The sequence below is a fragment of the Chrysoperla carnea genome, chromosome 1 (genome assembly GCF_905475395.1).
Source record: "Chrysoperla carnea chromosome 1, inChrCarn1.1, whole genome shotgun sequence".
In the NCBI taxonomy this organism is placed as follows: Eukaryota; Metazoa; Arthropoda; class Insecta; order Neuroptera; family Chrysopidae; genus Chrysoperla; species Chrysoperla carnea.
In genome coordinates, this window is record NC_058337.1 from 98,707,338 (window position 1) to 98,720,388 (window position 13,051).

Below are 13,051 nucleotides of genomic sequence, written 5' to 3' on the forward strand. Positions count from 1 at the left end.
AAGTGAGTAAGAAATTATTACACCCAATTACACACATGAATTGTAAAATAACACACAACCTGGAAATCTCGTTTCTCGTATATTAAAAATATTACTTTTCGCTCCTTTTATTAAATAATTGGAAGATATGTAAAAACCACGGTAAATAATTTGTGGTTGGTAGAAATTTGAAAATAAGAAAAATGCACAAGAGATTTCATATGAGTTCACTTTCATATCAAACAAACTTAGACTGTTCGAATTCAGCGGAATTTCGAAGAATGTAGATATAGTTATGAAGTATATAATTCGAGGTGTTCTGAGTAAATTTGGGAAACCATGTTTATTGGACCGTTTAATCAAACTTCGAGGCCAACAAACAGAAATGTGAATTTTTTAGTAAAATTTTGAAATTGTTTACAAAGAATCTGGACCAGGTTTCCGATTTAGCGATCCTAAAAACATGAAGTTGCTCTGCGTTCGGAACTATATAGAATCTGTTTTAAGGAACATTGTATGATAAACAATTTTGTTCCTAATTAATGTTACTGAACTATCAATAAAAAGTATAATATTTCTAAAAAATCATTGTTCTTTACCTTAACTTTACAGGTCTTAAATCTAAAACACCTTAATACAGGTACATTGGTAGATTTAAAATAATAAGTATCTTTAAGAATTCACAAATTATTCATCTTAAGAGCCATAAAGAAACAGACTAAATGGGACAGTTTTTTTTAATGGTATCTTGATCGAAATCTATTTTGAGCTGTAGGACTGGAGTAAGAAAATGTGTAGTTTTTTTTAAATAACAAACTGTATATTCTATACATGTATACACATGCTTAACCGGAAATTTAACCTGAATATAAAAAGTAAACAATATATCTACAATTTCCATAGAAAAATATTTATGAAAACATTTTCAAAACTAATGTTTTTATATACAAGTTTGTTGTTATATTCTTTTGAAAAATTATAAGTCATAAATTGACAATTTACATAAAATTTATTTACGCTTTATAAATATAAAATCCTTATTAAATATATACCGTAATGTTAATACTATATGACAATCATTATATAGGGTCTTTCAATCAGAACAATCATACTATAGGGTATTTCAAAAATTGAATAAAAAAACAACTCTGTACCAAAGAAAATTCTGTCCTTTTAGAAATTCTGAGTTTATCTGAAAAGTGAATGATTTATAAAAAAAAATTTCAAAAGATCTCAAAATTAACATTCACCGTGTAATTCAAGTAAAGTATTGGTGTAATTGAAAGTCTTCGACAGTCAATTTCTGACCTGTAAAAAGCGATGTTGTACATCTGACCAATGTTTTATTCAAAATTCTACTTCAATGTATAAGCTACAAAATATAGGAAATTACTTAGGTACGATAAATTGTTTTTTCTTATTGAAAGGCCCTGTATTTATATTATTGAAAGACCCTGTATAAGTAAGTACAAATTTACGTTTCTTCAAACTCTCTGTACGTAATTTACGTTTGTGTGCTCTGATTGGAGCCCATAACCTCATATAGGTATCCATGGAGATTGATTGGAGTTTGAAATTAAAGCCTTTGCTAAATAATTGTCAGTTTTCACGATTGAAGATCCTAGATCATGTTATGATCCAATTGTGACAAAAATGTGATAATGTGCTCAGTTCTGAGTGCACAAGGCTAAGAACTCGTACCAAAATCTGGCGTCCAAAAATTCTTTTATTGTGTGTTGAGCTTAAAAGAGGAAATTTTACACAATCTTTGCATTTTTGCTTACTTATTGACAAGTTAATTAGGATTCGTAACCTAAATAACCTAAATTAGGATTCGTAACCTTATAGAAAATTATTTGATTATGACAGAAAGTTAAAATAAAAAGGGTTTTTATTCCAACCAACCTTTAAAATGGCCTTTATGTATATATAAAAACCTGAGTTAACTTTTAAATGACCCTGGCCAGGTCCAATTGGAGTCATTTTTAGGATGTCCTCCTGTAAACTCCAATATTAAAATATGCACAATTTTTGTTTATTTTAATAACAGCTCATTCAGGTAACATACAGCAGACAAAAATTAATTTTCGAATAACTGTAAAAACAACCATAATAAAAACCACCAAAGATTTGTTTGCATCATCACTTTCTAGAAAACAGAATTTGGCATAGGAGAGCTATGGTAGCATTGAGTCGTAGTAGACTGTGACGTCACGGTCTATATCGGATCAATCAGATTAATTTCGGTCTAATTAGTAGTTTAAATTGCTTATATATCATTATTTCTCGGCCTATATCGGATCACTCAGACTAATATCTGATTTGAATTTTATTTACCCCTGCTGTCACTTCTTTTACGTATTTTCATATTGTGCTAAGAAATGCGAAAAGACTTCATACACTTTATCATTTTTTTGAAAGTAATTGCCATATCTATATATTTTCCTCATTAAAAGATGGCTAAGGTCTTATGGAACATACCTAGTACATGTATGCGTTTGGTTATAAAATTATTATTACAATAAATAAATAATATGTAGATCATTTTATTTTTATATGCAAATAAAAACAAGTGAAAACAAATAATTGACTGAGTTAACTGTTGAAATACCATGTATAGACATTGTTGATTACTCTATCACATTACACATTCATACATGTCACACATATGTAACTGATATTCCCATATAATACGTGCTATACAATTTACGCCTAATTTGCGCTCTCTCGGTTAAACCGTGATGTTTGCAAAAAAATTTTACAAACAAAAGTTGTTTATTTTTTTATATTTACGTTTAAACTTTTGTCTCCAACGGTTTACAAGATGGGTCCTACGGATCCAGGACCCAATGGACTGATGTTGCTCATTTACGAATTCGGCCTCACATTTTACGTTCTGAGTACTCTGTAAAAATTTCAGCTTGATATCTTTTTTCGTTTTTGAATTATCGTGTTCACAGACGGACGGATGGACGGCCGGACAACCGGAAATGGACTAATTAGGTGATTTTATGAACACCTATACCAAAATTTTGTTGGTAGCATCAATATTTTTAAGCGTTACAAACTTGGGATTAAACTTAGTATATCTTGATATATTTCATATACATGGTATTATAATATTAAATATATTATTTTATTTAAACACTAAAATTATTCTTGATGAATATAATTGATATGGTTAATTTTGAAAATGTACGTCTTGTTTAAATTTAAAAATATATATTGTACTGTATATTTATACTATGCATATATGAAATATACATAGTATATTAAGTTTAGTCCCAAGTTTGTAACGCTTAAAAATAATGATGCTAGGAAAAAAATTTTGTCATAGCTGTTCATAAAATCACCTAATTAGTCCATTTCCGGTTGTCCGTCCGTCCGTCCGTCTGTCCGTCTGTGGACACGATAACTCAAAAACGAAAAAAGATATCGAGCTGAAATTTTTACAGCGTACTCAGGACGTAAAAAGTGAGGTCAAGTTCGTAAATGAGCATCATGGGTCAATTGGGTCTTGGGTCCGTAGGACCCATCTTGTAAACCATTAGAGATAGAACAAAAGTTTAAATGTAAAAAATGTTCCTTATAAAAAAATAAACAACTTTTGTTTGAAACATTTTTTTGTAAACATCACTGTTTACCCACGAAGGCGTTAATTAGGTGCAAATTTTATAGTATGTATTAATATAGGAATATCAGTGTGAGTGTGTGTGTATTTAAAAGTGAATATCTTTTGTTATTTACGTGACGTCAAAAAAAAACAAACAATTGCGCATCAACACTGTCTATACATTTTTGTATGTGTTATGTGATAAAGAAATCAACACTGACTATGCATGGTATTGCAACAATTAACTCAGTCAATTGTTTCTTTTCACTTGTCGTATATTATATTTGTATAATTTGAAATGAATTGTATAAAATATGTAACGGTACCAATATGGTTTATTCCTATGAATTTTAATAAATAAAGTTTCATATGTCCATTTCTAATTTTAATTTTATGAAATGTGACAATTTTATTATTCATATGTTTATACGTACTTATTTAATATGAATGTTATGTTGAATGATATATGATTTTTATAAAAAGTATCGAAACATTTGAAAGTTGTTGAATACAGAAAGATTGGAATACTGAATGAAATCATACCACTTAATCTAATTTGTCAATAACAGAAATTTATTTCTCCTGTTTGTACTTCCCTTTAAATACAATGTATTTAGAGAAACGTGTAATACGTACTAAGTAAGGCACAATTTCATGAATCTAGAATTTTTCAAATATCTAAACTCGTTACGGAGCTATGAACCTTTCCGTGAAAAGTCAAAATATCTGTTTTTAATTTGTTCAATCTAAGTGATATAGAAAAATACGTTCCAAAATGAACTAACTGATTGGATCGAGATTTCTTTAAAGAAATACTATAGTAGGTATTCAAATTTAAATAATACAAATTTAGAGAATAGAATAAATCTTCGTAATAGACGAAAAATATCTTCTTTCATCGTTCTTTCGTCCGCGGCATGCATAGGGTAGCGTGTTCGATTCCCGCCGTCACCACAAAATTAATTTAATTAATAGTTTTAATTAAATTATGCTTTTGCAGCTTTTAAACACTTGTACTACTATCAAATGACATCATAATTTAATGAAATCCACAGCAAAAACTTGTATTTTATTATTCTTACAAGTGCCACCTCTTAATAGTTTGACTCAAAATAGTTATTTTTTCATCATAGTGTATTTTGTTTTCTAAAAATTTTCTTATATTATCAGCAATAATTAATAGCTATTATTTGCAACGAAAATCCAACTTTCAGCTTTCGGCGCGAAAGTGGAGGTTAAAATCCTTTATCTACTGAATAACACGCAGTACGTACTTACAATACAACAAACGTATCAAATAAAATATGTTGTTTTGTTAAGTTATATGAGTATAATGAAACAGATAATGATAATGAAACTAGAACAGGTGAAATCTGTAATAAGAAATTGTAATTGTAATATGTTCATTAACTATTGAATTGAATTGTAATTGTACCTAATAATACCTAAAACTTAAAAGTACACAAGTTCTAAAAAGTTTGACTAAAATTATTAATGTAAACCAGCCTGATCCGCATCGCGACCCGTTTTACTGCTCGCAAAATCGACAGTTTATTGTCTAATATAATTTTGAAATGATTTAATATGTCACAATATGGGAATTCAATATTCTTTGAAGAGCTCTAGGATCGAACTAGATAAAAATTTTTTTAATTACTGTAGTAAAAGACTCAATTTTAATTAGAAATATTTAAAAATGATGCAGATTAAATTGCTTAATCGCAATTAAATTGCAAAGTATAAGTCTCTATCTAATAGTCTCTTCTTGTCTATCAATTAAAAGAACTTTTATTTAAATGTGATCATTGGTAAAACACCATAATGTACAGTGCCACACATTCAAATGTAACATTGATACAAGCCCTCACCGTTTATAACTGGAAGCGCTCTAGTTGATTCAAATGTCCAAGGTATGTTATGGTCTGAGAGGCTGTTAAAGGACGATCTTAACCCATCTGATAACCATATGAAACATATTTTTTATGAAATGTAATTGATTTTTAAGCACTCTTAACATAGATTTTCTATCGAAAAGATTCATGTCTATTTTTAATCAAATTAATTTTAATCAGCCTATACCATTATTTTCACAATTAGATTATCTTTCTTCTGTTACCAATTTCGATTGGTTAACAGATCGGTGTAGCTACCCATATTGACTTACCTGTTTATATTGTATGAAGAGATCTACACTAATCGAAATTGGTATCAGAAGAAAGATACTTTAATTACGAAAATAAAGGTATAAGCCTGCCTTAAAAAAATTTTTTTTAATTCATTTAATTAAAAATAGCTATAAACACTTTTTGATAGAAAATCAATGATAGGAGTGTTTAAAAATCATAAAAAATGTGTGCCACCTAGTTATTAGATGGATGAAGAACCACCTGTACTATAACATTTGATAGGTGTAAGTTTTTTAGACATTCTGTAGAAACTCTAAATTTTATAAGTATTTACTATATTACCTACAAACATACATTATCCGTATGATAATCGCAAACTAAAACGTTTGCTAAAATAATAACAGTATTTAAAATTACACCTTGTTGTTGAACTAATATAATAGTATTAATATTAAGGTAGTACCAGCATGAAATCACTTTTCGACAGATTTGGCCGAATTTTTTTTCTCGGGTTTATAATAGCTTTATTTATGAATTCCTAAAATTTCATAATTTTTGACCGTTTAGATCGCGAGATATTTAAAGACAAAGTTCGCGATTTTGAGGGTCATGTCCCATTTAAAGCATGTAAAATGTCCGGTCTCTCCAACTATTTTTTATGATATTATTATATATTGAAGAAAAAGTAGAAAAAAATGTTTATACAATACAATTCTAAAAAAAAAATTTAGAAATTAATTTTCACTTTCGAGATATTAATTTTGACGTAAATTGATCGAAATTGGGACGTTGGCATAATTATTTCCCATTTTAAACGGTCAAAATTTCTGAAACTTTGGGAATTAATAGTAAGCATTATTAAATTCTTAAACTTAATTTTTCGTTAAATTCTGTCGAAAAAAAAATTGTACCATTGCTTTAACATAGAAACTGCAAATACCATGCTGGAACATCGTTAAATACTTAAATTAAGTCTACAAGGGTTATCTATTTCGTATCAAACATATTTATATACAAAAATCATTGAATATATAGTTCTCTTGGTGATTGATCTATTGGGTGTACATTTAACGAAGGCCAGAAATTTGGGAGATCCATTATATTCGAATGTTTTAAATTATCCGCCAAGTAGAATTTTACTGGTCTCCTTGAGATATATCTAGTTATCTATCTGGCAATATTTGGATGCACTATTTAATCTCCAGTAAATGTATTTCAAAAGTTTGGTGCCATAATGTTATTCGCGAAAAATTTCAACGATCATTATCGTTGTTGTATATCGACAGCGCGCTGGTATGACTCTAATGGATTGAATTGGCACGGGGCTACACACTTTTTGTCCTTTGCGTTGACCCTATGATTAATATTCATAGGGGTTCTACGGATTCTATAATGTGATCAATCAAGAATTGGTCTTTTTTCAAGGTCGATTCACGTCGCAAATTTTGAGAAGACAAGCATGACAGACTTTCATATAAGAAAACCAAGGAATAAAATTAACTACAATCTACCTGACATTACGTACAAAATTTTGGTAAAGGTGTTCTTAAAATCATCGAATTAGCCCATATCCGTTTGTCCGTCTGTCCATCTGCACATCTGTGATCACGATAGCTCAAAAACGAAAAGAGTTGCCAAGGTCGTAAAAGGTGATGTTGTGTTCGTAAATGAGAAACATATGTTAAGACCTTGGGTCCGTGGACTCGGTTAGTAAACCGTTAGAAATAGCACAAAAATTTTAATGTTAAAAGTTGCAAAAGTGTAGAAGCATCGTAAAATAATATTTTTTCTAGCTTGGGAGTCAGATAGTAGCTCAAGCCTGGGTTTTACTCTTCGTATCACGCCTGGGAGCAAGTAAAAATAAATAAGTTTCGTGTTTCTATGGTAATTTATTAAGGGCTAACAAAACACTTTACCTTGAACAAGAGCTGGTAAAGCTTAATTTATTAGCAATGTTTTATAGACTAGAAAAATTATGATAATTCCAAAATCCAACGGTTCTTTTAATGGCAATTTTGAGTGAAAAATTTTGTTAGAGCAAAATAATCAACTTGTGTATATTTATTATAAATTCGTGTCATCTTAAATACAGGTATAAGAATAAATATAAAATATTACTAATGTAAAAATATGGTATGCTCTAATTCTTTCATATTCTGTATGGACCTATAAACCTATAGCTCTACACACTTTACGAATAATGATACAATATACTTATTTTAAGTATTCTTAGAATTTTGAGATTCAGATCATTTATACAATGTTTTTTATTTTTTTCTAAGCTAAATAGTTACCTATACGTTTTTAAATTTTATACATTTACTTGTGTTAATTCGTGGTAGTTTTACAGTTATTTTATATTTTATGGTTATTTTATATAAAGTCTATGCCTAATAATACAATTTTCTTTTTGTATTTATTCGTTATTAGATATTAAACTCCTGCTTCAGTTTGAAGGAATTATACGTAGCGATGATTTAAAAATTTGTTTTAGATTTTTATTGAATACTAGTCGGTTTTTTTACAACCAATTAATCGGCTAGTCGGCTATTCGACTAGTCGGCACATCACTAATGAATATCCACTAATCAAAAGAACACTTCTTCGATTGTTTTACACGGATAAAAATATATGTATCAAATAATCAGTTTTCAATTTTTTTTAAATGTAAGAAATATTTCAACAGATGTCCATAAATTGTTCTGTCAAAACTTCAAAACAATAAATTTAATTTTTTTAATTAAATATATCTTTTAAATTATAGCTCATGTGTTTTTCTAATGTGTGAGCTTTATTAAAATCCATTCATTAAGCGTAAAAACGTTACAAACACACAAACAAACAAACATCTTTACTTTCATATTTATAATATATTTCGATAGGGAAGTCAAACTAGTTTAAGGTAGAATGTCCTTAAATCTACTTTTTTACAGAATAAAACAAAATTTTGTATAGATGTTAAGAATAACAGTTTCCTTGAAAAGTTGCTATATTCAAAAATTTTTATCCGTTAATTAAAAAAAAATATTTGCTTAGTTGGAATGTTTTGCATGGGTTAAATGTATCAATTGACTAATACTAATACATTTTAAACCATAAAATATAAGGTGGGAATCAAGTGTTAATATGGAACACTGGATATAAATCAATTTTTTTAAAGATACTTTTAAGTACATGCGACTTAAAATAGTTTTGCATGAAATTTTGCAAGGAGGTAGTTTTCAACGACATTTACAAAAACACAATAATCGAAGATAAATTTTTGGGGAATATTTAGTCTAATTCAGATGTAAATTTTACAAGCGGCTACGTTGTTCAATTAAATTCCTTTTATCTAAAGTTGTCCTGGCGCTCGTACATCCTTGATACACTCAATATACCCAACCAAATTCCACGCATATCCTTAATATATACTTTACTAACAATTTTGGTTAGTATATTCTTGCTTAGTTTTTATTTTATCAAAATCTAATAAATTTTTATTGCCATTAAAATTTACCCAATCAACGGATTATACTTTACCGAACCATCAATTTTATCAACGGTAACACTTAACCAATTACATGAATAAAATATAAAGTACTATACACCGCCGCCGCATTAAGTTTAATTTGTATGATTTGATTTCCTCTTTATAAATCATATTTTTATTTCTATTTACTAATAGTATAAAGTATCATCATCAAATAGTAACCAAGCAGTCAATACAATTCATGGTAATAAAATAATTTATACTTGAAAGCACATATTAAGTATGCAGTTTCCACATTATATACAGTTAAATTATTATTTAACTAGCTAGATTTTAAACTATCGTTATATTTGCGGGGAAAATATAAGCTAAAGCAACCGAGAAAGAGGACGTACTAGCTGAACACTTCCAACATGTCACTATTTTTGTATTTTTCGCCATTATATTGTTTTTGATTTCTATTCATAGTATGGAGCGGCTGTAGTTGTGTCGGCAACAGAATTTTAAAAGCCCTAAATGAAATCATTTTTCAAATGCTTTTCTATCGTTATAGAATTTATAAAAAAAAATATGGCATAACAAAGATCAAAATCCGATACCTTGATGAGTTATTTTCGTACTAATACCAGTCCGTGGCATTGTAGGGCCTAAGCAGATTTGGGTTTTTGTGTTTCGCTTGAAAGGTAATTTAATGGGGAGTATTCTAAACAATGTTTCAAGGGCGAGTTTAGGGTTCGATACCCGTAACAACTAAAACAAGTGAAAACAAACAATTGACTGAAATAATTGTTGAAATACCATGCATAGTCAGTGTTGATTTCTTTATCACATAACACATACATACATGTGACACATACATAACTGATATTCAAGTATGGTACATACTATAAAATTTCCGCCTAATTGGCGCCCTCTCGGGTAAACAGTGATGTTTACGAAAAAATGTTTCAAGCAAAAGTTGTTTATTTTTTGATAAGAAACATTTTTTATATTTAACATTTTGTTCTATCTCTAACGGTTTACAAGATGGATCCTACGGACCCAAGACCCAATTGACCTATGATGCTCATTTACAAACTCGACCTCACTTTTTATGTCCTGAGTACGCTGTAAAAATTTCAGCTCGATATCTTTTTTCGTTTTGAGTTATCGTGTCCACAGACGGACGGACGGACAACCGGAAATGAACTAATTAGGTGATTCTATGAACACCTACAGCAAAATTTTGTGCGTGGCATCAATATTTTTAAGCGTTACAAACTTGGGACTAAACTTAGTATACCTTGCATATTACATTTATGCATGGTATAAAAATAGGCAATGATCCTAAAAATTGGTTCAGTTTGGAGAAAGCTCTAAGGAAAAAGAGAATTTAATAGAGAGTGTTCTTTGACACATTTTAAGTGCGATTTTAGGGTTCCCTACCCGAAAAATTTATCGGTTTTTTAAAAAAAATATTTTGTAAATATTTGTTTAAATTTGTTTTTCTGTAGCATCCGTACTACAATAATTCAGCTAGAATGATTAAAATACTATTGTATTTAATTTTGGATTCAACATAAAATAATAATGAATGTGGCATATATATGACCTCCGTATTTCCTGTTTAGAGAATTTCTTCTTTCTTGTTGTAAGTGCTTATTTTATTTTTTTTTTAAACGAATCATAATAATGAATTATAATAGAATTTTATACATTACATATTCTTTAAAAATTTTCTTCTTTTTTGAAATATACAGAACACCTGTGTACTTTTATTTATTTATTGCATAGAAGTATAGAAGAGAAGCCAAAGAAAGAGACAAATAAAATTGTATATTTTGACGTTGATAATCTTTTATTGAAATGATTAGCAATAGAAGTTTAACAAAAAAGGATGCTGGTAATATAATATAAATATTGCACTTGTTATTTCATAGTAGTATCTAACTATAGATGTCAGAAAATTGAAGATTCAATTTTATTGACTATTTTTATAGATAAAATTTCGTTTAATCCAATTGTGACAAAAAAAAAAAAGTAAACCAGGATTTTTTTGCTAAAAATGACGCCGCACAAAAAAAACAGGCGGAGGAAACACTAATTTCCATTTTTAAAGGTAAATATTTAATAATTTCCGCATCTCAAAAACTATTAGACCAGTCATCAAATGCACCCGATTTTTGTACTTTTTGGGTCAAAATTACCTTATATACTAAGTTTTATCAAAATTGGAGATACAAAAAATTTCTCGATTTTTTGCAATTTTTTTAAGAGGTTCCCCTTTGAAAAAATCGAGAAAGTCGCAAAAAAAATTTTGTTTTGGAGTTTGATGAAACTCAGTGGATGAGGTAATGTTGATCCAAAAAGTATAAAAATCAGGCTAATTTAATGATTAGGCCCATAGAAAGTTACAATGTCAACGAGTATCATGTGCAAAACTTCATTTTCAAAAAAGTTTGAGTTCCCAAAAATTTAAAATCCATAAAATTGTGAGCAAAAGAGAGGATAAGTGAAAGCTATAACGTAATAGTCTTTGTTAGGAGAAATTGTCCAGCAAAGCGGGTGGGTATCTGCTAGTGTGATATAAATACATTCATACATATCTGTTAATTTTAAGATTATTTAGCCGAATCTAAAACTAATTTATCAAAATAACATATCTAATAAATTATAATTATGATAAACTAATTAACTATCTTTAAAATCATTATTGAAATGAAAATTAGGTGAAGGTAACCAAATGAAATTAACAAGAAATATATAGAAAAAAAGAGTTTAACTAGTCGTATATAGTTTATATTTTAACACTTGTTTGTTATCAAAAAAACACCATTTATTACAATTTAACTTAAAGGCTTTAGCCATAAATTAAAAACAAAATGATTATTAATACCTATGAGCTACAAAAAAAATATAGCTTAGAGTACATACACAAAAATCAAAACCGGTCTAGTATGAAACTTTATACATTTATGGTTCCGTATATGCAGGATAAAATAAATATTTAAGGAAAATGGGCTTGTTTTGCGATTATAAAGAAAAATTTTGTTAGTGACAGTTAAAAACGGCAAACCACAGCCTGAGCAACATCTGGGATTTTCTCTAAACCTTAACTATGAAGGTCACTTCAAGTTGAGTCAATTTTTTAAAATTATTATTTATTCAGTTCTTGATTATATGATTAATTTTGCATGAAATTAATGAAAATGTAACACGTGGTGCTCCGCAACAAAAGAGGGAACATGGGCTTGTTTTGTGATAATAAAGAAAAATTGCTACATCTTGGATTTTCTCTAAGCCTTAACTATGAAGGTCACTGAGTCAATTGTTTAAAATGAATATTTACTCAGTTCTTGATTGTAGGATTAATTTTGCATTAAATTAATGAAAATGTAACACGTGGTTGTTACATGTATTAAGTTGATTGTACGGCTGAAATTCTACAACTTTTGTCATTTTTCTTGGCCTTGGTCAGGATCCCAATGTTTTTGGACACTCTGTACTCATATTTAAAGATGACCATTTTTAAGAATTATTAAGTAGTATCGATGGACATTTAAAGAAATTAAACAAATTATTTGTTAAAGGCAATTTTTCATATCATACCAATGAATACATTAAATAATGTAACATCTTTTATGTACTTGTTAGTCCAATCAAGTAACTTCCGATTTTTATTTTAACAGTTTTACCCGCATTTATAGTTGAACAAATTGACGTATTTCATTTACTTATTTTCAACTTTGATAATGAATTTTGTTATAACTTTATGAATGTAGAGGAAAAATAAGAATAAAATTTTTCGATATCTGCCTTAGTCTTCAAAATATACCCCTGAGTAAAATTTTCAGATTTGATTTAGACTTAGCCCAACTTCAT